This window comes from Cricetulus griseus, chromosome 3, assembly GCF_003668045.3.
Source record: "Cricetulus griseus strain 17A/GY chromosome 3, alternate assembly CriGri-PICRH-1.0, whole genome shotgun sequence".
Lineage (NCBI taxonomy): Eukaryota > Metazoa > Chordata > Mammalia > Rodentia > Cricetidae > Cricetulus > Cricetulus griseus.
Window position 1 is genome coordinate 135,759,917 of NC_048596.1, and position 24,665 is coordinate 135,784,581.

Here is a 24,665-nt window from a genome sequence, read left to right on the forward strand (position 1 = left end):
CAATTACTCATTCATATGTATTGGTGTCTTTGCAAAGTTTTCACATTAATTATGTATTGATATATTAGAAATTTTAAATGACTCTGTGTTTTTGAGTGTGGAATTCAAATATCATTTTGTATTCACTTTTAACAATATTTCTAAAAATTACTATGGTTTCTGAAATCATAGAAAATTTGTCATGAGTTCTTGCTTTACAAACAGCAGAAACACACACACGCACACACACACACACACACACACACACACACACACACACTCACACACACACACACACACACACACACACACACACACACACACACACACAAATGTCAGTGTAATCTCAGGATTGGTTTTACTTTTACGGCCTGAAAGCATGTTGACCTCTAGAATCAATGATAGACTTAGTCTCAAAGATAATAAGATCTGTAGTTGATTTTAACTTTATTCTTCTGAGTACATATACCTGAATCCCCACACCCATGATCATATGCAGAAATATCTTTAATTATTCACTTTGAATCAAGTGTTTTTCTTTCACTAATACAATATTTAAATATGTACCATATACAAATGGATTCATGAAAATTAATTTGTCCTCACTTTGGAAATTGTAGTGAGTGTTAAAATTCTCCATCTTTACTTCTCTGTTTGAATGCTGCATGAATATTGGCTATATTATGTAAGTTCATTTTAAAGTTTAATTGTGTTTCACCATAGAGAAAATATTAATGCATTCTTCACTTTGAATAGAATACTTCCATTCTCTGAATAGATTTGAGAATTATTGGCTTCTTAAAGTCCCTGAATTGTGACACTTAAAAATGTAAATGCAAGTTATTGTCTTAAGTACATCTTTATAACTTTAAGCACACTCACATATATTTCTTCCTATGTTATCTATTAATTTTTTTCATTTATTTCTGATATAGTTTCTCTCTATGCTGCTCAGTGAGTGTGCAGCTGAAATAGTAAAGCCATGCTTGTTTTCTGCATACTGAGCTCACAATGGTGGAGACCACCTTCCTGAGCTAATGGTATTTTAAAAACACCTGCTTCCCCATTTTATTCTGGATACTTGATTACTCATTTACATAATAATATTAAAATTTAAATTTTGTCATATTCTGGAATTTGCTGAAGTCTTTGGACCTAAGAACATTATTTGATTATTGAGTGCTTCTCTTTACACAAAGCTATGTACCTTCACAAAATAGTAAATATCTTGCTTGTCTTGAAAACCAGACATCTGCCAGGCATTGGTGGCACATGCCTTTAATCTCAGCACTCAGGAGGCAGAGGCAGGAGGATCGCTGTGAGTTTGAGGCCATCCTGGTCTCCAGAGTGAGTGCCAGGATAGGCTCCTAAGCTACACAGAGAAACCCTGTCTCGAAAAACCAAAAAGAAAAAAAAAAAGAAAGAAAAACCAGACATCTGAGAACCACAAATGTGTACCATTTAATTAATTTAATTAATTAATGAAACTTGTCTGGACAATGTGAGATGGAGATGACAAGGGTTAATATTCTTAGTTACAAACCAACACAAGGAAATAGTGTCTTTAAGGATCTGCTGATTACATATATAATATGTCATATTTTCTATATGGTGAAGGGGTTTATTTTGGTTATTAACATATTTTTTCCAGTTTGTCTTTAGGCCTGTGTTTTTATAATTTTCTTTCCTTTTGAACTTTTAATTATTTTATTCTCAAATAAAATCCAAAAATAATTTTTAAAGTTAAACATGAACAACTTTACCCAGTAAGTATTAGTCCAATTTTTAAAATAATTACTGATATTCAAAAGGATTTTTTCCTGAGGAGTCAGGAATTGAAATAAGCAAGAATATGAGCTTGGGAAGCAATACAAACTAGCTCAGCCTTCATTATTCTCCTCAGCCTTGAAAATTAATGAAGATTACATTTGTGGGATTATGTATAATACAGGTGTGGATTTGAGTAATAAAAACGCAGCTTTTTTTTTTTTGAAAAATATTTTCAATGTATGGCCTTCAGTACAATGTTACATCCTAGTAATTAGTAAGATGAGAAAAATACTGACACTTGAAGAAAATAGGAAAAATTCCATAAAATTATGGAGTTTGCTATGTAGACTCCTAGGACTATTAGCATTGTTTCTACATTAATTTAGTCATTTTTGAAAAATTCAAAATATGAATTTAAATATCTATGAGTATCTCTCTTTTGTGTATTTCATACACTCTCCCAGTCACACTTTGATATTGTAAGAAACTGAAATAATACTATGATATGGTTTAAAGTTTATTTTATTCAGTGGAATCTCCTTTCATATATACATAAAAGAACTTTATAACGGAGAGGCTAATTAGATAGGTTTAAAGTGAAAGCTAGTGTAGCCTACCTGATCTTTCAGGATCCAAATCCAGATTAGAGAGTTTCCTAATTAGGAATGTAACACACACTCTAAGAGATACTTTTCTCTTTTCTTCTTCCATGTCAAACACTCATTTTACCCTGCTTCAAATAAGATCCATTAACAGGAAGACACGGGTATTTTTTTTTTTAATCAGATTTAAGCAATTACCAATTTATAGCTTGGGCCACATGTAGGGGAAGCTGTAGCCACGCCTTCTTAGGGGCTGGCTACAGGAGTACCTGAGGGCTTGTGAGGGCGTGGTCAGAGTGAGTAGGGGGACTGTGTTTTTGGTTTTGGTTTTTCTTTGTTTTTTGTTGTACAGACTATCATCGGCTGGCTGGTTCGCTCTGTAAGTAAGGCTTTTCCCTATTAAATACCCTTATATTTCTACCTGACTCCGTATTGGTAATTACCTACTATAGCCACACATATGGGAAAATCCTAATATATGTGAAAAGATATAACCAAACATTCTGCATTTCAGCAGGAAAGCACAGAGTCACAGAGTAGAAAGGAATGCACATTCATACCAAATCTTGTTCACAGTCTTTACTCAGTAAAACACAAGTTGTTACTCTACGTCACAAAATGACCCTGAAGTGTATCCAACACTCAAGCTACACATGAAGCAAGCAATTTAGGTATAATGAGGTTATATTCCGATTTTTAAATTGAAAACTATGCAGTTGCTATTTGTTAAATGTGGAATATTAGATATAAGAGCAAGTCATATTTCTGAATTCGGTTCTTTTCATAATAAATATTCAGTGCTTCTATTTTCTGTACTTTGAATTTATGAAAAGTATCTTGCCTCCAATGTCATCCAGTCATGATTTACACTAGCAAAATGAATGTGTTTACTTTGTTGTGATGTTTACTAGATTTTTATAATAATCATATAATTGTGGTCATCAAGATTTTTCATTTTTTGGATACTTCATCATATATCACGAAGACTCCAGTATGTATTTTTACCTCTGAGGAGACAAAGAACCACAGAAACATACTATCACCTTCATGACAAAGAGCAATCACACAAAGGGACTAAAAGTAAGGTTCGAAGACCAAATATAATACACAGACCTTGTCACTTTGATATCAGGGATATGGCAGATGCAGTTATAAGATCCCTCTCAGGGCACAGTTACCTCTCATGAACTTTATGAAGTGCTACAACCCTGGTGAGGTTCAACCATCAGACCAATTTACAAGGGGTTTCACACACCAACTTGTCAGATATGTGTCTTTACAGCCCTCATGCTTTAGAATAAGATATGAGAAGTGTCTAGTTTTTATCAATATTGTATGAAATTATGATTTTCACTAATTTGTTTTAGAGGAAACACTAAATAGCATTCATTCCAAATTACAATTAAATTCATTTTGAGATGGCAATCAATTTCTGGGCATGGGGATGTCATTAGTGCAGTTTGGTTAACTAGTGAAACTGCATTGTGGAAATTTCATTTTTTCCATTGTAAGTGGTTTTAATTGTTTAGAGCTTATTATTTAAGGTTAGGAGTTTATTTTCCCTTCTTCTTCTCAATGTTGGGATTGTTCATGGCTTGATCCTGGACAGTTCTGTGCTTCCTGCCAGGGTTTCTGTGAGTTCATATGTATGCCAATATTGTATCTAGAAGTCGCTGTATGCTCTGAGTTTTCCATTCCCTTTGGATCATAATTGCTTTTTAAAAACATCCCTGAAATAATTCTTTCTTTACAATAATGACTTTGTAATACTCTCCATTCTAATTTGGAGTGTTCCATGATCAGGGCAGTAAAACACATGCTTTTATGTAGAACTAGTACTTTTAAGAACACTGTAATAGAAATAAATGTCCAACAGTGATATAATTAATGAATATAATCAAAGTTTTTGTCGAAACTGTCATAGGCAATTTGATGATTCAGCATCATGCTCTAATTGGCAGCCCTCACTCATAATCAGAAGGCCCAGACAGAAAAGGAAGCTTTTGATGAATAGCCAGGATAAAGGCCTGTGGAGACAGATAAATGCTAAGCCTCCAAACAACCATAGCTTATTTTGTCTATTATCAATGGGAACCAGAGACCAAAGTAAATTACTTTTTTCCTCTCTATCTCTTCTCACATTCCTCGTTTCTTTTATAACACCCCATGAGGAAGGCTATCTGGATTGCCTAGCAAAGTTCATAAGGACTCTGCTTGAATTTTCTTAAAAATATACCCAAAGTTTTATTTTTAATTTCAAAGTATCTGTCTGTCTCCCTTAATCAAGGAACATGGATAATTAAGCTATGGAAACTGGAATTAGCTTTTACAAAGTGGAAGAATTGGAACCAGAGAAAGAGAGGACATGGCCATGTGAAATACCACACATGTCCAAAACCAGTAGGGTTTTAGGCGTAAGTACAAGTTTCTCCTGTTCACAGTTTCTTATGTGTTGTTTGGGAGATACTGAGGGCTGATTAATTGCTATTGGCCTCTCCATAGTTCTGACATTAGGGATGTGGATGTCAACCCTAAGATCCTCATCTAGACAAGAGACTTAATCAATTTCTGGTGGGAGACTTGTGCAGTTATTCATCTTCTATAGAAAAAGGGGAGGACTTCCAGCTCTGGCCTGGATAGCTGGAGCTGGTCACTGTTGTGGGAAAACATTCAACGAAAAGTTTATATGTAAGTTCAAACTTTGGAGAAAAGGCAAGCAGTTGTCCAGCAATCTTGAATTCCCTATTTATCTTTAACCTATAATAAGGCTAACAAACAATTTACACCTGGTGAGTCTGTGTACCATCAAAGAGAAAGAGTACTAGTTGAGTTTTGAGATGTCATGGTTTGCAAGTATATTTGTGTAATTTAAAAATATTTTTGCAAGTTATTTTCAATTAAATAAACTTTAATTTTACTGTATACATATTCGAGTACCTGTTCTATGTTTAACTTTAACAACATATGGTAAAGAGTATATAATGGGGTTTTTAAATTAGTTTTGTCCTCCAAGATTTTTTCTTTTAGTGAATTACATTTGTTTTCAACTAGGTTACAGACATAGTTCTAAGCTCATTAAATAATTTTACAATTTGTATGGAAATTTATCCTTTATCTTTCATTTTTAAAGTGTTTCAGTAAATTCATAATTCACATAATCTCTGCATTTATTAATTTAATGTTGCTACAATGTTCAAGCCTCTAAATGAGTAACTTTTGATTTGAAGCTATGTTTTGTAATAAAATGAACTTTAAACTTCAAATACAGCCTATGCAGAGAATGGGAACTTCATTTGCCTTATCCTCTTATAGCATGATTTTCCAAAAGGACAGTTCTTTATAGGACCCAGTTTCCATAATTGCTGAAACATAATTAAGTCATCAAACACACATGTGGGAACCTATACATTTTTGAAGTCAATTTTGTAAGTTGATATAAATAGTATTATTGTTTTGATACCATGAATAAACATTTTAAACCTTAGAAATGTGTAACAATCATCAATCAGATATCATCTGTAAGTTCATTCTTCCATAAACATTACATCATTACATGTCTGCATCTTTTCCAAGTAATCACTATTGCTCTGTTGATTTTTTTGATGATGCATGTGTCTGAATTCCATCTATAAATTCCAAAACTCAATAAGCCGAAATTTAGTGTAACTAATTTATTTTTATGGATACCCTATTCTTGAAAATGGGCCTTACTTTTTATCTTCTAAGAAAAAGACAAGTAGCAGGAATGTATGTCTAGGTCCTGTTTTAAATTTTTATGGATTTAACAATATTCTCATTAAATTTTTGCTAAACCTCCTACTCATCTCTGCATGTTGTCTTTCATATTTGTGGCCTCATTTTTCATTTTGTTACTTCTGTATATGTGAATGGGTATACACACACACACACTCACAAACTCACACACACATACATGCAAACACACACACAAATATATAACCTTTAGTAAGACTGTATAATTTTCCTTATTTTTATTTTTTTCAGTTTTGACAATCTGGTATTGAATTCGGTGTTTGTGCTTCCCTTGTTAGATGAAATTTCTTTTTTTTTCTTAAACACTTTAGATGAGATTTGTTTTGTTCAGCATTTGTTTCTGGACTTCAAATGAATGAATGATCTCAGACTTTTGAGCATAGCTATAGACAATCACTTGTCTAAAGTTACCATCAAATTCAAGCTGACATCCAAATACTATTTTTCAATTTTAAATATATTTTTCATTCAATTATTTGATGTCAGTCCCTCTCTTATCCTTCCTATTCTGTCTGGATCCTCAGGAAAATTGAATTTCGTTAACATCGTGTAATAGGGGAAGCCAGACTGTGGAAACAAACCACAGCAGCCACATCCACCACAGTGAACCTGGAGGACATTTATCTATTATTTTCTGTGACTATTGTGGCTGCAGAACTTAGAAGCAATTGTATATTTTAGTGCTTCATAGATTATTTTGTAAATTATATCTTTCATTGTTCTTTAATTTATAGCTGCTGTTTGCTTTCGATCTGATTTTTGCATAATTGCATATTTTTTATATTTTTGAAGTTACAACATAATTTTGTCTTTTCTCCTTTTCATTACTTCTCTCCGAATACTACCATATAATCTTTCTCATTCAGTTTGAAATCCATGGCTACTTTTCCTTACTCTTACACACACACACACACACACACACACACACACAAGCACACACACACAAATGCTTGCACACAAACACTCAATACTTATTACACAAATAAACTTTGACAATGTGTGTTATTTGAATGAAAATCTATTTTTCCTGTTGTAACCCTTGTCCTAAAACTTATCAGAGGCATTAAAACTTCTGTATCTTTTGGAAATTTATAAGAAGAGTTAAGTGAATTTTGGGCCCTGGATTTATCTCAAATAATTTTCAGTTTATACTAGCATGTGTATGCCTGTGTTGGCACATTACACTAAGTTTTAAAATAGATTATGTGATTGGCCTTTGTTCTCATTTTCAGAACTATTTCATTGGTACGTGATTTATTGTGATTGTGTTCAAGTTTTAGAGTTATTTTGATCAAAAAGACAGAGAAACCACACATTTGGGCATCTGAATGCCCATTGCATCCACTGTTATTATTATAAGTGACACTTATACTTATAAATAATATCAATACATCCCATCTAGTAATTTGTTTTTTAAAGCTATTTCATTCTCAATAATCATATGAAAATGATTTTCTACTTAAATATGTATATGTTTATGTACGCAAACGCAGACACACACACACACAGAGACACGCATATATATGTATATAATATACACAATTATACACTATTTGTTCTTAAACATTTTCTTCTTCCTTCTAGGATGTGGAAACATGACCTATTCATCCTGCTCATGAGGAACTCAGACTCAGGTACTGAAGACTTCCTTCTCTGCCTTCTCCTGAGATGCTTTCCCCGAAGACATAGACACCCCATCTCTTTGTTGCTATAGTCATTTGAGGGTTTTCTTCCTTTTATTTTCCATTATTAGTTTCTTATATCGACTACCCAATTATTTTGTGTTTCTGAGCATTGGCATGTCTTCTCCCCATATGTTTGAATCCATAAATTTCGTACATGTCTGAATATTTCTGTAGAAATGACATGATGTTGTTTCTACCTATATGTAGTTTATATATCTTCCCATAGAAAAAAAACTGCTGTTCATTTTCCCTGCATATTTGTGTGAGTATAGTGTCCTGTAAATGTTCCCCTTTTCTCTCTTACCTTCTAATGTTGGGAAAAGTACTGAAACTTTTAGATATTTAGTATTATTTTCCATTGAAGTTAATGAAATTACATAGTATGCAAGATCTGAGCTTTTGAGTCTTTTCTTCTTGGATTAATCTTCATTAATATCATGTTTTCATTCATTTGTGCTATGAGTTTTGGTCATTTTCAACCTAATTCTTCATCAAATCCTACACTTCTGCTGAAATCATACTTTCTAAGTCCCCTTATTATGGGTTTTGAATTGTCTATTTTAAGAAATTTAGTTCTTCAGGGAAGACTACACAATTTCCACATTGCTGACTCTCCAGAACTTCCTGTGTATCCCTCATTTCACTCTCAAATTCATGAACACTTCATTATTGTCATTGAATACACACACACACACACACACACACACACACACATCATCATCATCATCATCATCATCAGCAGCAGCAGCAGCAGCAGCAGCAGCAGCACATCTTGCTGAATATCAATAGTATTCCTGGGTCATAAGTCTTGTGTGAGTTTTCCTTTCAGTTTTTTTAATGCTTCTGCTGCAACAAACAGGTAGATGAAACAGCAGCTTTGATGGAAATCTCCCTAGTTATTGCAGAGTTTGGATTTCCATCACTATGCTTAGCATTCTCTCTCTCTCTCTCTCTCTCTCTCTCTCTCTCTCTCTCTCTCTCTCTCTCTCTCTCTCTCTCTCTCATTTTCTCTCTCCAAAGCTATTCTCTATATGATAGTACACAGCCAATCATATGCAATGGCAACTCATATAAGTCTCCTCACACAGGCTTTTGCAGTCCATGGTCCTGGTTGGATTCCAGCTCTTAGTTGGTCTTATTCTTTAAGCAAGCCCTGATTATACACTTCTCCAGAGTGTTGTCTAATGTTTACATTAAAGCCAAGCCTGTAACAGTGTACCTCAAATTTTCAGACATTTTTCTTTAATTAATTATCTGATACCAGGCAGGCTCCTTGAATTCTCTTACTGCAGGGACCAATAGGAAATTTTCTTTTCTTCAGCATTGCCAAGGTAGGAGCCTGTGAAAACACAAGGGTCACCGATCAATCTGAGAGTGCATAGAGGAACTGTCTCATCCTTTTCAATATTATCTATAGCTGCACACCTTAGAAAGTATTGTTTTCATTAATGCTTCGGACATCAATTTTCAACCAAATGATCGTTGCATAATTTAAATTTATACCTATATTTTGGTGTGTTTATGGGCTGTTTGGTTTTATTTAAGCATATTTTAAAAATTATTACAATATTTGCATCATTTTACCATTTCCTATCTTCTCTCCAAGTCCTCTGATTTAACCCTCATTTTTCCTTTTAAATTTATCGTCTCTTTTTCATTGTTTGTTCTTTCAACACACCTAATCTTTCAGTCTCTATGTATCTATCTCTGCCTCCCTCTCTCTCTCTTTCTCTCTCTGTCTCTCTCGCTCTCATAGAAATACATGCACTTATAAATAAAAAAATTAAAACCAATCAATATGTGTTGTGTAAGAGAAAAATCAAATTTTACTATATTTTCCATTTATGAGAACATTTGAGAAACTTTTTACCTAGTAAATCTTTTGGCAATTTATAAGGTGAGTTACGTGATTATAAGTAAATGATAATTTTGAGTGACTCATTTATCTCATATGATTTCATAATTATAGAAGTGTATGGAGGGTGTGTGTTTAGGGTTACATTGCAGGAAGTGTGAATGGAATGCTCCTGTCTTCTTTTTTTTTCAGCAAAATTTCTTTGACAGTGCATTACTCATGGTTCTGTACAAATGTTATAATAATTTATTCATTAGGACAAATAAAGAACACATATGGAGGTCTGTATGCCCACTGTACATAATCTGTACATTGCTTGTGAATACTGCATTCATAATAATATTAAAATTACTTGTCTAGAAATTAGTGAATTTCTGTACCTTATGTAGATTTTCTTAATCATGTCAAAATGATTATTTGTTTAAATGTATAAGTTTTACTGCTTCTTTTCCTTTTTTTGTTTTGCTTTTATTAGTTCAAATTAGGAACAAACTTGTTTCACAAGTCAATCCCTTCCCTCTCTCCCTCCACTCACCCCCATTCCTCCTCCTCCACCCCTGACCTACCCCCACCACATCCACCCTCCACTCCCCAGGCAGGGTAGTGTCCTCTGCAAAGTCCACCCCCTCATCCTTGGTTGGGCCTGGGCCCTATCCTATGTGTCCAGGGCAAGAGTGCATCCCTTCATGTGGGATGGGCTCTCAAAGTCCTTCCTTACACCAGGGAAAAATACTAATCCACTACCATGGTCCCCCTGGAGTGCAGAGGCCTCTTCATTGACTTCCATGTTCAGGGGTCTGGATCAGTCCTAATGGCCTCCCAGACAGTTTTACTGCTTCTAACTGTGTATTCTTATAATTTCCCCCATTATTGCATGATCCTGATGGAAGATCTCACGAGCCTGTTCATGATAATCTCAGTCTCAGGCATGGATGAAATGCTTCTTTCCAACTTCTGAGAAGGCTTCATTGAAGACATGCTCACCATAAATACATTGTGGTATTTTAAATCTTGCTTTGCTTGTGGTTTTCATATTCAACTACTAATTTTTCATTAACTGTGTCATTTATTAAGGGAGACAAGAGCGAGGGAGCAAGAAAAGAGAGTAAGAGATCAGAGAGAGGGCACAAGAATAAGAGAGAGAAGTGAGCAAAACAGAGAGCAGAGGGCAAAGAGCAAAAGAGAGAGTAAGTTGACAGGTGTCTGCCTTTTAAAGGGGTCCTTACAACAGCATGCAGACTTAGTTCCCATGGAACCCTGGGCTGACTGTGGGTAAGTCCTGAGTGAATTCTGCAAGGTAACAGGGACAGACGAGCATAATGCCTGAACCTTTCAATCCCACCTTTTCTTATTATTAAAAAGTTGGTGTGTTAGACATGGCAGGTTAGAGAATAAGGAAAGAGAATTCTGAAGACTGATTTCTGCTGACCTAGTGGGTATTGACTTTAATTCAGACACCTTACTTTGCTGTTTTAGACTTCCATTCTCAGACATTCATACCTTACATACTCAGACCTCCATAACTTGCATTCATCCACCTTGTTAGACCTTTCCATCCTCAGACATTTGTAACTTCCATTCCCAGACCTTCATAAACCTTACACTTTCCTATCTTCAGATACACAAATCCTGTTCCTAAAATCAATTTTGATTTAAGCTGGCAAGACTACCAGTCGCCAAAAGCATCAGAGTTCTTGAAAGGAAAATATTTTAGCTGAGTTAAATTAAAGAATAACTTGTAATTAATAATTAAAGAGACTTGTCAACAGGCTGCATTGACAGCCAACCACAAAGTCCTCCTTGATTGTGGGCTGCAGGAAATTTGCCTTCTTGCTGATAGAATATGACCAGATTGCAGCAAACTGTCAGATGAGTGAGTTGGTGGTTCATAGAAAATGATCTCTTTGTATCCTGTGGTGATGGGAGAGACCATGTGCTTTCCTGGGTTTCAGCCCCAAAAACGTTCTTTTGTAAAAGTTTAAAAGTTAGAAAAATAGAAAAAGAAACCATAAGATTACTCTTGGCATTTGTTAGATGAGTTAAATGATAATAATATGATAATTTTGAATGCAATAGTCATCCCAAACAATTTTGCATATCTCTTTGTGTGTTTGTGTGTGTATGTATGTATGTGTGTGCAGATTGTAACATTTCAGTATGTTTTGCAAACAAGCAATGTAATTGGAATGTGGTGATTTTGTTCTCAATTTCAGGAAAATATTTGATAACAGATTTACTGTGGTTTTGTACATATTCTATAGTTATGCTGATAATTAGGACAAAGGAATGGCACATAACGGAGCCAGAATGCCTACTTCTTCCAATCTGTTTATTATTTGTGAATATTGCATTTTTAATAATATCAACATAATTTATACATTAATTTTATATTTTTACACTAATATTGATTTTACTAATCACATGAAAATGATTTCCTGATTAAGCATATAATACATATACATACATATACATATAATTATATACATATATTTGCTAACTATTGTTTTTTGCTAACTGTTCTTTTTCCTTGTATGATGTTGACACATGACCTCATTATCCTGCTCATGATGGTATCAGGATAAGGAAGTGCAGACATCCATCTCTGACTTCTCCTGGGAAGCTTTTGCTGAAGACAGAGACACCACACCTACCTGCTTGTATTTTAATTTGAAGGTCTTTCTTCCTTTTATATTTCGCTATTAGTTTCATGTGTAGAAAACTCAATGAGATTTGTATAGTTCTGTGCATTGGCATTTTTGCTCCCAGATTTAACTAACCTACAACATCCCTCAGAAAAGAGCTGGCCTCCCAGGGACATCAAACAAACATGGCATAATATACTCACCATATTTTAACTACATGCATTTGTACATGTCTTACTATTTATATGGAAATCACATGATACTCTTTCCAACTATAAGTAGCTTAAATTTCTTGCCACAGAAATACCTAATGTTAATTTTCTCCATAAATTTCCCTAAGCACAGTGTTCTAAATGTTCTGTGATGAGCCGTCCACTCGTATATTTTCCTTTGTAACTCTTGGGAAAGCACTCTCCCTTTTAGATTCTAGGTAATACCTTCCATTTAATTTCATGAAATTCCAGTTGTATACATGACCTGGTTTGTGGAGTCTTTTATCATCATAGATTAATCTCTCTCTTTTTTAATTTGGAAGGACATTAAACAGAAGAGAAACATAGACACCATAAACAGATTTGGGGATTTTAGCCCCTTTTCTCATTTGTCAAAAACAACCAGGTACCTTTCGTATTTTAGAAACATTGCAATGATATTGATCAGTTGTTTTCTGAGTTACAAGGGTCAGAGTGTATCTCAGCCAATGATTACCTCAAACTTACGTTGTTGAGACTGGCTTTGAACTACTATTCCTCTTTCCTCCACCTCTCAAGTTCTAGGATTACTGGTTGTGTGACACTCTACCTGGGATACTTACTAGTATTTTGTCGTAAACTATTATGAAAATGTCTTTTTTGTTCCATATTTAAAATATTTATAATAATTTCCAGAATCAATTTGAGTGTACTTCAATGGTAAAATTCTTAACAAGCAAACGAAAGGTCCTAGGCTCAATGTCAAAAACCATTAAATACCTGCATGCTACTCAATTCCCCCATGTTTTTGAGCCCAAGGCAAGTCAGACTTATTATGTATGATTCCATACTTAATATGTGTAATTTTCCAACATTTACAAAATGAGTTTTGTTTGTTTCATCCCAATTGTTCTCAACCTTCTCTTCTGCTGAATTCATATCTTCTTCTAATTCCCTTACTGTTACATATTTTTTACTTTAAGAAATTAAGTGCTGTATAGAAGGCTTGGGTATTTACATAATTTCCACATCTCTATCTGTAAAATCCTTTCTGTGTATTCCTCATTCTATTTCATATTCATGACCCATTCATTACTATTGTTGGTACACACACACACACACACACACACACACACACACACACACACACACACACACACACACACACTAACACACTCATATATAAACAGAATAGTTCTTGGGTTAACATATTAGTGTTCTTTGGGTATAAGGAAACAATTTGGAATGCTGTTAGTGATTATAGTGTTTTATGAACTTAGTGGAAATATCATCTAAGTTCTATGTTGTTAATCTCATATGACGTTTGATGTTTTGAATTATGAGGAATGAATTTTTTTACAGTTAGGCAAGCCTTGGATACCATTAGGCAGATAATAGTTATTGAAAAGTTGTAAGGCCTCTGGAGCATTTTTAATATATTGCCATGCTCTTCATTCAAAGCATCATAACTGGGTTGGACACTTGTCACTTTTCTCCCTTAACTGATGTCCTACCACCACCATTTTCTCTGAAATCTAGTCATCAGAGATAAAGTTTGACATATTCAAGTCAAATTCTTGTGGGTGGAGATCTGTGATTCAGTTATATCTGCAAAAGGGATTTACCTGTCACTTCTTGGAGGAAACCAAGTACAATAGTAATAGACTGAAATAATAGAAGTTATGGCGCAATTGGACTTAACAGATATCTATAGAACATTCCATCCAAATACAATTTACCTTCTTCTCAGTGCCACATTGGACCTTCTCTAAAATTGACCACATACTCTGCAACATAGCAACCCTCATCAGGTACAAAAAAATTGAAATAACCCCCTGTATCTTACCAGACCAAATGCTTTAAAGTTAGAATTCACCAACAACACAAATTACTGAAAACCTACAAACTCATGGAAATTAAGTAACAACCAATTGCACAAATCATGGGTCCAGGAAGAAATAAAAAGAAAATAAGATTTCCTAGAATTCAATGAGAATTCAGACACAACATATGCAAACCTATGGGATACTTTGAAAGCAGTGCTAAGAGGAAAGTTCATAGCGCTTAATGTCCACATGAAGAAACAGGAGAATAATTACACAAGAGAATTAACAGCACAACTGAAAGCTTTAGAAAACAAAGAAGCAATACACCCCGGAAGAGCAGACGCCAGGAAATAATCAAATTGAGGGCTGAAATCAATAAAATGGAAACTAGGAGAACAAAACAAAGAATCAATATAACAAACAGTTGTTTCTTCAAGAAAATCAACAATATAGACAAACCTTTATCCAAACTTACCAAACAACAAAGAGTGAACATGCAAATTAATAAAATCAGGAATGAAAAGGCAGACATACAACAGACACGCAGCAGGAAATCCAGAGAATCATCAGGTCATACTTCGCAAAACTATGTACATCAAACTTCGAAAATCCGAAGTAAATGGGCAATTTTCTCGACAGATTTCACTTGCCAAAATTAAATCAAGACTAGATAAGCAAGTTAAATAGACCTATAACCCCTAATGAAATTGAAGCCGTCATCAGAAGTCTTCCAACCAAAAAAAAAAAAAAAAAAAAAAAAAAAAAAAAAAAAAAAAAAAAAAAAAAAAAAAGCTCAGGGCCAGATGGCTTCAGTGCTGAATTCTACCAGAAATTCAAAGTACAGCTAATACCAATTCTCCTTAAAGTTTTCCACACAATAGAAGCAGAAGGGTCATTACCAAACTATTTTTATGAGGCTTCAATAACCTTGATATTCAAGCCACACAAAGACACAACTAAGAAAGAGAACTACAAGCCAATATCCCTCTTGAATATTGATGCAAAATTCTCAATAAAATACTGGCAAATCATTCCAAGAACACATCAGAGAAATCATCCACCATGATAAAGTAGCCTAAATCCCAGGGATGCAAGTGTGGTTCAACATATGAAAATCCAAGAATGTAATCCAATATATTAACAGACTGAGGAAAAAAAAAAACATGATCATCTCACCAGATGCCAAAAAGCCTTTGACAAAATCCAACACCCCTTCATGATGTAGGTCTTGGAGAAATCAAGGATAACAGGAACATACTTCAACACAATAAAAGCAATATACAGCAAGCAAACAGCCAACATCAAGTTGGAATGAAACTCAATGCAATTCCTCTAAAATCAGGAACAATACAAGGCTGTTCACTCTCTCCATACCTCTTCAATATTGCCCTTGAAGTTCTAGATAGAGAAATAATACAACAAAAGGAGATCAAGGGAATACAAATCAGAAAGGAAGAAGTGAAACTCTCACTATTTGCAGATGATAGGTTAATCTATATAAGCGACCCCAAAAACTCTACCAGGGAACTCCTACAGCTAATAAACGCCTTCAGCAAAGTGGCAGGATACAAGATGAAAAAAATCTATAGTCCTACTATATATGGATGAGACATTGTTGGAGAAAGAAATCAGAGAAACATCACACTTTACAATTGCCACAAACAACATGAAATATCTTGGGGTAACATAAATCAAAAAGTGAAAGACCTGAACCGTAAGAATATTGAGTCTTTAAAGAAGAAATTAAAGTAGATACCAGAAAATGGAAAGATCTCCCATGCTCTTGGATAGGCAGAGTCAACATAGTAAAAATGGCAATATTGCCAAAAGCAATCTACAGATTCAATGCAATCCCCATCAAAATCCCAACACAAGAATTTTTAATTTCAATTTAATACATTCTCAAACTTCTGTATCATAACTTTTTGGAGGTAAATATAAAATGATAATCTCCTGGTCATTTTATCATCCTTTGTCTTTTATTTTCTTCAGGTGTATTTCTTGAGTCCTTATAAAAATGATTTGCCGAAAAACTGTTCAAATATTATTTTACTCCCAATAGACCTTTAAAATAAGAATTGTAAGATATCTTATATTTTTTGGTCACTGGACTTTTGCATTCTAATATAAAAAAGATTTTATTCTATTGAACAAGGGCAAATCCAGTCTCTTGGGTGTGGCTGAATATGGGCTGATTATTTTACTTTTCCAACTAGCATTTCTCCAAATATCTGTTTTTCACAGAAGTATCTTCTCATGGATATTACTAAATCACTGCAACTTGTTTTAAGCAAGCTATTTAAAACTGAAAACGGATTTGTTACAGGCTTGAATATATAGGACAGAGATTGTGAAGTCAGAGACCTCTGTTTATAGCACCTGATGGGAGAAGATAATCTGATGAAAACATTGGGCTGAGCAGTAGCAAAGTGTAGATGAAAACACCAAAACTGAAGTTTTGTTTGGCAAGAACAAGGATTTTGTTCTTAATATATCAAAGATATAGGGGGAAATGCTGACCATGCACATAATTGGGTATGGACAGAGTCACCTGTGCCAGTCCCCAAGTGGGCACAGTAAGCCTTTCCCCCTACAATATGATACAACCTTAAGTGGAATAATGGAATCAGAACTAGATTCATAACAGATGGTTTATTAGGAAAGTCCTCACGCTCCTGAGCCACCAACCAGGTTTACACCAGATGCCTGCGTGTCCATTCATCCAGGGGAGAGAGGGACAAAGGGCCTCAAGAGTGCATCTCTGATATTTAAAGCCTTGCTATATCATTCTGACCTTGCCCAAGCAAGCATGGTCATCGGCAACTGTGCCAGGCCCCAAGTGGTTGTGTTCAGCATTTTAACCTACAGAAAGAGACAATAAACTGAAGCTAATTTGCACAAATTATCATTTTATTACAGAGTAAAATTTCAGCACTTTGGTTTGAATTCATAGAGAGTAGGAGGGTTCATGGTAGAGGCATGGACAATAGAGATTGTGGTGCAGTATAGCAATAAGTTGAGGTCACCTGGACAATTAAAGAGATTTGAGAAATCACAGGATAATAGTCTTTCTCTCTTTGGTCACAGGTATGCTTCAGTCCCGTATGAAAAATTTCTACCTGGGAAGCCATATCAGTGACTGAATTGTCAGTAAGCAGCTGCAAAGGAAACATGGCTGCTTCTGTGGTTACAGAAAAATGTCTTTCATGATAACTTTTGGCCATGAGAAATACTTCAGTTGTAAGGTAAGAACTATAGCAAAAAGCTGTGAGAGTTTTTCAATTTAATAAGTACTTCACATACTGCAAGTATATTAGATCAGATGAAATAAAATACATGCAAATTTCAGTTAGTGTTCTTTATAGGTACAGAGGTCAAAAGATTAGGAGCTACTTTTAGACCAGTAATACACATAAGCAACTGGCATCCCCAAAGCTGCAACCTGATCTAATCATGTAGCCATAATGTAATGGGTCTGTGGAAATGGTCATCAACAGGGATTCAGATTGGGATTTAGGTATATATGGTGAGTAAAATGAGGGAATGATGGCTCTGTCTATGTCATAGGTAATGTTTACATGATTGTTTGAATATACAGGAATTTGGAAAGTAGTTTTACAGTCATGGAATGTACAAGAGTTTAATATCATGTCTAGAGAATAACACCTGTTACTACAGCCAAAAGGCAAAGAAGTAAGATCACTGATGATTCAGGTAATACTAAACGTCGTCAGTTCCATAAGTTCCTGCATATAGAGATTATATTTTACTGAGAAACACTGTTAATTAGATTATTCTTTTGTACTCATACAGGTGTTTGCTTAAAAGGAACCACTCAGTTCCTTTCTGAGATGTAGTTTCTATAACAACCTCTAGTGTGACTTTTATAACATAAACCTAATGTGTCAGGAGATATGGAAGTTCTAAGTAAATGTTGCTTCACCAAAGCATGAGATTTGTAGTAAGCACAGCAGTGTAGGAGAGTGGTTGCAAGACATTTCATGGAGTTGGATCTGAATGTATAATTTACTGGATTTTTATCATATATATATATATATATATATATATGTATCCATAATTTTATATGAATTGAAGTGTTGTGAATTCATTTTGGCAAAACAGTCTTGGCTCATTCTTTCATTAGAGGACTTGGGAGAAGGTCATTCAAAGTTCTGAGTTTGAGGCTTGCCTGGTATACATGTTGAGTTTCAGAATAATAGGGCCTCAGAGAGAAACCCTGTCTTGCCCCTCCAAAATATAAAACTAAAAAAAAGGCAATTTATCATGTCATATTTTATTAATGGCTTTTATTAATTGATTTTCAAAATTGAAGAGTTTATTGAATTATATATTTGTAAATGATGAATTAACAGTACAAAATACTACCTGTAGTTTGTCCACACCTGCTACCAGTTTAATGGCTTTCTCTATTCAGACATCAAATTTCACCAAGACTCACACAGTCTTCTTATTTCTTTGCCTAATTCTCAATATGAGGTGCGTTAATAATAATTGGATAGACAAGTGTTGTGTTGTCGTCATTCTGTCCCCATGGTGTTTCCTTAAATAACCCAGCTTAGAGATTTTTCTCTGTTGGGAATCTAGTTCCTGAGAATTAATTATTTTCCTTTAGAAGCGATATTTCCTGGACTAGGGGCCCCAGTTTCACTTACATTATTAAAGAATCTTATTAATTCCAAGTTGAAAACATTCTTAAAAGTGCCTCATATATGTACATCAAAAATAATTATTATGCAACGTGGTGTTTATTCAGTGGAGCTGCTGGCAGGCAGAGCAGGGAACATATACCTGTGCAGCTGACAAAAGTCATTCTCATTGCTGGTTTGAGGATTTTGGTTATATGTGTGCCTCAATTGCCTCCCTAAACACAATATCTTCCTGGTCCAACAAGAAGAAATTTAGAGCAATTTATTTTAATTTAATGGGTTTTATGTTCCTGTCCTAATTGAAGGGACATATTTTCCTGTCTCTTTCTAGAAAAAAGATGAATAACAATAATCCATGTCAAGGAGTAATTTATATTTTTTATTTAAAAAATTATTAAGATTTGAGGTTATGATATGATTAAATAATTTATTCCTATTTTTTCCTATAAATCCTCTGATTCATACATCCTTACTATCCTGTAATTTCATGGTGTTTTTAAAATATTAGTTGATGTTCTACATATGAAACTATAAGTATTTGCATATATAGTTCTAAGAAATGAATCATGCACTGCTATGTTTGTGTAATGTAATTTTCTATCTTTTCAGGGCTGTCCATTGTCCATTTTTGTGTGTGGTTAATTTGTTAAAATAATTTTTTTCAAATCTTTTGAATTAGTTATATTTTCTCCAGTATTCTTTGCTTTACCTCATATGAAAGATTTTTTTTTTTTAGTCTTTTGAGCATTCCTATAGACACTTACTTGTCTAAAGTCCACAAGAATCTCCAGCTGGCATCCATGTACCTCAAATTTCCGAAGTATATTCTTCTGTTGTTTGATACCAGGCCTCCTGTTATTCTTTTCTACTCCCTGAACCCTTAGGAAATTTTCATTTCTCCAGCATCATGTGGCAAATTAGGAGCCCATAGAAACACACTGAGTTACTCACATTTATGGAAGCCCAGTATTTCTTGTGTAAGTCTGGGATTATTTGCTCCTTTTTACATTATTGAAAAGTGTGTTATACAGTAATTCCACAAAGAGTTGTGAAAGAAGTGTCCTCTTATATTCATAAAGTTTCAAGCTGCTGAGGGTCAAATATTCCTTAGTATATTTTTACAAATCTAGTTTTGTTGGAATGCATCCTATTCACTGACTCAAGTGTGTTAGTGAGACTTTTCATTACTGTGACAAATGATTTATAGGAACATTTCTCTTAGCTTGAGACTGCAGAGGGTGCCAGGAACAGCTGGTTTGCTGCATTGTTTCCCAGTCTCTGTTGAAGCAGTGTTCCATGAAGGCAGGACATTATAAAGCACAGAAAACAGTGACCAGAATGTATCAGATCCAAGATGTACCCTCCACAGGGTTGCCCTTGGAAACCTACTTCTGTAACGACATCTCACTTTCCATAGTTTACTGATACTCAAATTTTAAATCATTCATAGATGGAACAACTAATTAGAGGACCCTCTCTTCTTTATACATCTGAACATACACACCCAGAGTGTGTTCCCCATTACCCCTGGATGTTTAGCAATGAAATCAACTTCACAAACCAGATTATCTGTCATGCTTCATGTACAAGTATTATTTTAGTATTAATTTGTATTTCCAATTACTAATTAAATTTTTCATCTATTTTATATCCCAAACATAATTTGCTTACTCTTCTTCTCTACTTCCCCGATTCCCTCCCATTCCAGTCCTCTGTTTCTCTTTTGAAAGAGATGGGCCTCCATTAAGTATCAACAAAGATAGGAGTATCAAATTGCAGTTAAGACTAAGAAACTGTGTTTGTATTAATGTTGGACAAGGGAGGGAAGAAGGATTGTATAAGTCTGGAGAATCAAGGTCACCACAAGGTAACTCACAGAATCAGTTAACCTGGGCTCATGGGAACAAACAGACTCTGCATAGAGCGCTAGTGCACCTCCACAGGACTGACCTAGGCCTTCTACATATGTCTGACCGTTGTCTACCTTGATCTACTTTGGGACTCCTGGTGTTGGAAACAAGGCCTGTTTCTAAGACTCTGCCTATCTTCCAGGAACCTCTTCCTCATACTGGGTTGCCTTGCCCAGCCTTAATACAAGGGGATTAATGTTTCTAAATAAATATATAGTTTTCATAGATTAATATGAGCTTGGGTCATATTCATCCAAATTATCCTATCTCATTCTACACTCATGTTAAAACTGTACTTTCCAAGTAACTTTGCCACACTTTTTTCCTTTTAGTAAAAATTACAACTATGAAATACATGACTTGTACATTTAAATTACTTCCACCTAAGCATTCCCAAACTTTTACTGTGCAAACATCACTCCAGTCTGAAATTTATTAAAAATTCATAAATTATTATTTTATATCTGTACACAATTAGAATATTGATAATTTATAAATATAACCCAATTAATCCATTTGTTGTTTCTAGCTCTGAAATATGCAGTGGAAAAACTGACAAAAGGGTAATGCAGTTAGATATTATACTGTTTTATTAAAGTGGTTTTAAGGGCCTCTAACTGCCATGAACTATGAGTCCTGTGATTTTTTTTTATGATTTACAATATTAGGCATGATTCATCTCTTTTAAGGATGAATTGGATTACATTATGGATATATTATTTATTATGAAGATATCTGAACCAGTAGTGCACATTTAGTTAAATCTAGTCGTGGTAGTCTTTGTAATTCAAAAGTACCATAACTAAATTGATGAATTGAATACCTTTCTGCATTAATAGATTTCCTAATGCTCCTCTGGCTTCTGCAGGTCTCATGGATTTATGAGTTCCTGTTCAAATTTGTAGAGATCCATAACAATAACTCAGGAATATGGACTTAACTTCTGTTACTTGGAAGCAGTAAAGAGCAGTGATAATAGACAATACTCTTTGTAATCTCCTGGATTCTACACCTCAAATTGTTCCTCAGTAAATACCCATCATCATTTATCTTGTGTCTAACGAAATCATTACAAACTTGCATTCACTCACCAACAATTTGAAAGAAGATTCTCCTGAATTTTAAGATGTTCTTAGGTATTTGTGATCCCTGGTGGGCCAATTATTTTCCAAACTGTGTGTTATTTCCATAAACCATATGTGTTAGATAATTTGGAGTAATTTTAAAATGATACTTTTTCATTTTTGCCCATCTTTAGTGTCTCTACTTATTTACTTTGAAAATTTACTTCTTGAAACTTTGTAGAACTTCTTTGCAGAAAGGAAAATTGATGTTACTTTGTAATTCTAAAATTCATCTTTTAATTTTGACCAGTATATTATTTTATTCTTTCTGTTCAGTACACTTTTCCAATATGATGTTTAAAATATTTGATTATCAACCTAGAAGTGGTGGTGCATATCCTTAATCCCAACAGTCAGGAGCATAGGCAGGTAGATCTATTTGAGTTTGTGGCCAGTCTAGTCTACACAGTGATTTCACGGACAGGCTCCAAAGGTATACAGAGAAACGCTATCTTGACAGCCCCCATAAAAAATAATCCCACCTCGATTATTCTCATTGAGCTTTTGTTTTTATTTAGTTATGTCAGGACGTGTTACATAATTTAATTTTTACTATTTTTGTGTTCTATTATGTGGTGGTTGCTGTTATACATTTATTAGGATTGATAATCTATAAGAAATATTATACTGGGAAATGGAGTTAACAGAGGGAAGAATTAAAAATATAGGTGGTGATCACTGTCACTCGAGGGGCTTTTATGCAGCCTGCCTCTTCCTGTTCTGGGCTTCCTCCTTTTTCCTTACCTCACTGGCAAATATTCTTCCTGAAAAGTCCTGTATTTGTGCCACCATACATGTTTGACCATTTTTGTGTTACTTACAATATATCTTTTCTTTCAGACATTTCTTTCTCCATATTTTTATTATTTTCATTAATGTTACAATTAGTAAGTAATTCATAAGTATTGGTGTCTTTGCAAGTTTTCACATTAAGTATACATTGATATTTTAGCAATTTTAAATGGCACTGTGGAATTAAAATTTCATATTTTATTCAGTTTTCTCAATTTTTCCCAAAATTACTAGGCTATTTGCAATTATACATCATTTGGCATGAATTTTTGCTTTACAGACACCCAGAAACACATGCACACAAACACAAAAATCTTAGTGTAATTTCAGCATTGGTTTTCCAGCCTAAAAGCATGCTGAGCTCTTAGTCTCAAAGATAATAATATCTGTTGTTGATTTTGGCTTTATTCTAATGGGTTCATATGCCCAACCTCACCACACCTATGATCATATGGACATATATATTTAACTGATATTTAAAAGAGAATTTTTCCTGAGTAGTCAATAAATGGATAAAGCAATAACAACATGAGCTTGGGAGCAGGTACAGACTAGCTTAGCCTTCATTACTCTCCTCAGCCTTGACAATTAAACGAGATTAGATTTGTGTCATGATGTATAATACAGGTGTGGATTTGAGCCATCAAAGCACTTGGTTTTTATATAGAAAACAAGTTACATGTATGGCGTTCAGTGCAGTGTGACCTCTTGTTAATTATCAAGGTGAACAAAAGCTGTCACTTGAAGAAAATTGGTAAAATTCCTGGAAAACATGGATTTTACTCTGTAGAGTCCTAGGAATATAAGCAATGTCTTTCACATTAACATAGTCATGTTTGAATGAAGTTCACAATATGAAATTAAGTATGGATGAGTATCTCTCTATGTGTGTATATTTCAAACACTGTCACAGTCACACATTGGTAATGTATGAAATTAATTAACATTTCAATAATGTTTAAAGTTGATTTTATTTAGTGGATTCTTTTTTCACATGCACATAAAGGAACTTTATACCTGAGAGGCTAATTGGTTAGCTTCAAATTGAAAGATAGTATAGCCTACATGATTATTTAGTGTACAAACACAGCTCAGAGAGTGTCCTCACCAGGAATGCAACACACTCCCTTAAAACTCCTTTACTCTTTTCTTCTTCCATGACAAACACTCATTTTACCACTGCTTAAAATAAATTCCATTAAGAGGAAGACAAGGGTCTCTTTTAAAAATCATATTTAAACAACAGTTTAGAGCTTGTGCCACACAAATGGGAAAATCCTAGTGTATGTGAAAAGATATAATCCGTGCCCATTTGTGCTGAGAAAACACAGGGTCACAGAGGAGAAAGGACTACACAATCATTCCACAATCTTGTTCACAGTAGAACATAAGTTGTTACTGTACAACACAAAATGTCCCTGAAGTACGTGAAATACACCCACAGTCAATTTACCCTTAAAACCACCCAATTTGGAATAATGACATACATATATTGAATTAAAAAACTATGTAGCTGATAGTTGTTAAATGTGGATTGACAAATGTAAGCACCGACCACCTTTCTCACTAGTTTGCACTTCATAATAAATACTCAGTACTTATATTTTCTCTGTTTTGTATTTAGAAGGCACATCTTGCCTCCAAAGTCATGCTGACATGATTTACAATAGCAGAAGTGAGAGTGAGAGTGTTTACTTTCATGTTATTTTGCTAGAGTTTTATAATAATTAAATAAATGTGTTTCACAATTTTTCATCCTATATCATGAAGACTACAGTATATATTTTTACTTGCAAAGAAATTCATAACCACAGAAACATACTATCACATTCATAAAACATGGAAATGACA

General features: G+C 34.3%; 1 long non-coding RNA gene across 2 annotated transcripts in view; it reads left to right on the forward strand.

Annotated features, from left to right (window-relative positions):
• LOC113834799 overlaps positions 1-18,295 on the forward strand; it is a 44,290-nt gene extending 25,995 nt beyond the window's left edge. For both annotated transcript variants that reach the window (XR_004769174.1, XR_004769175.1), the window contains exons 4-7: positions 7,707-7,756; positions 10,553-10,661; positions 12,240-12,335; positions 17,409-18,295. This is a non-coding gene — a long non-coding RNA (uncharacterized LOC113834799). The remainder of the gene's footprint in view (positions 1-7,706; positions 7,757-10,552; positions 10,662-12,239; positions 12,336-17,408) is intronic.
• The last annotated feature ends 6,370 nt before the right edge of the window (positions 18,296-24,665 follow it).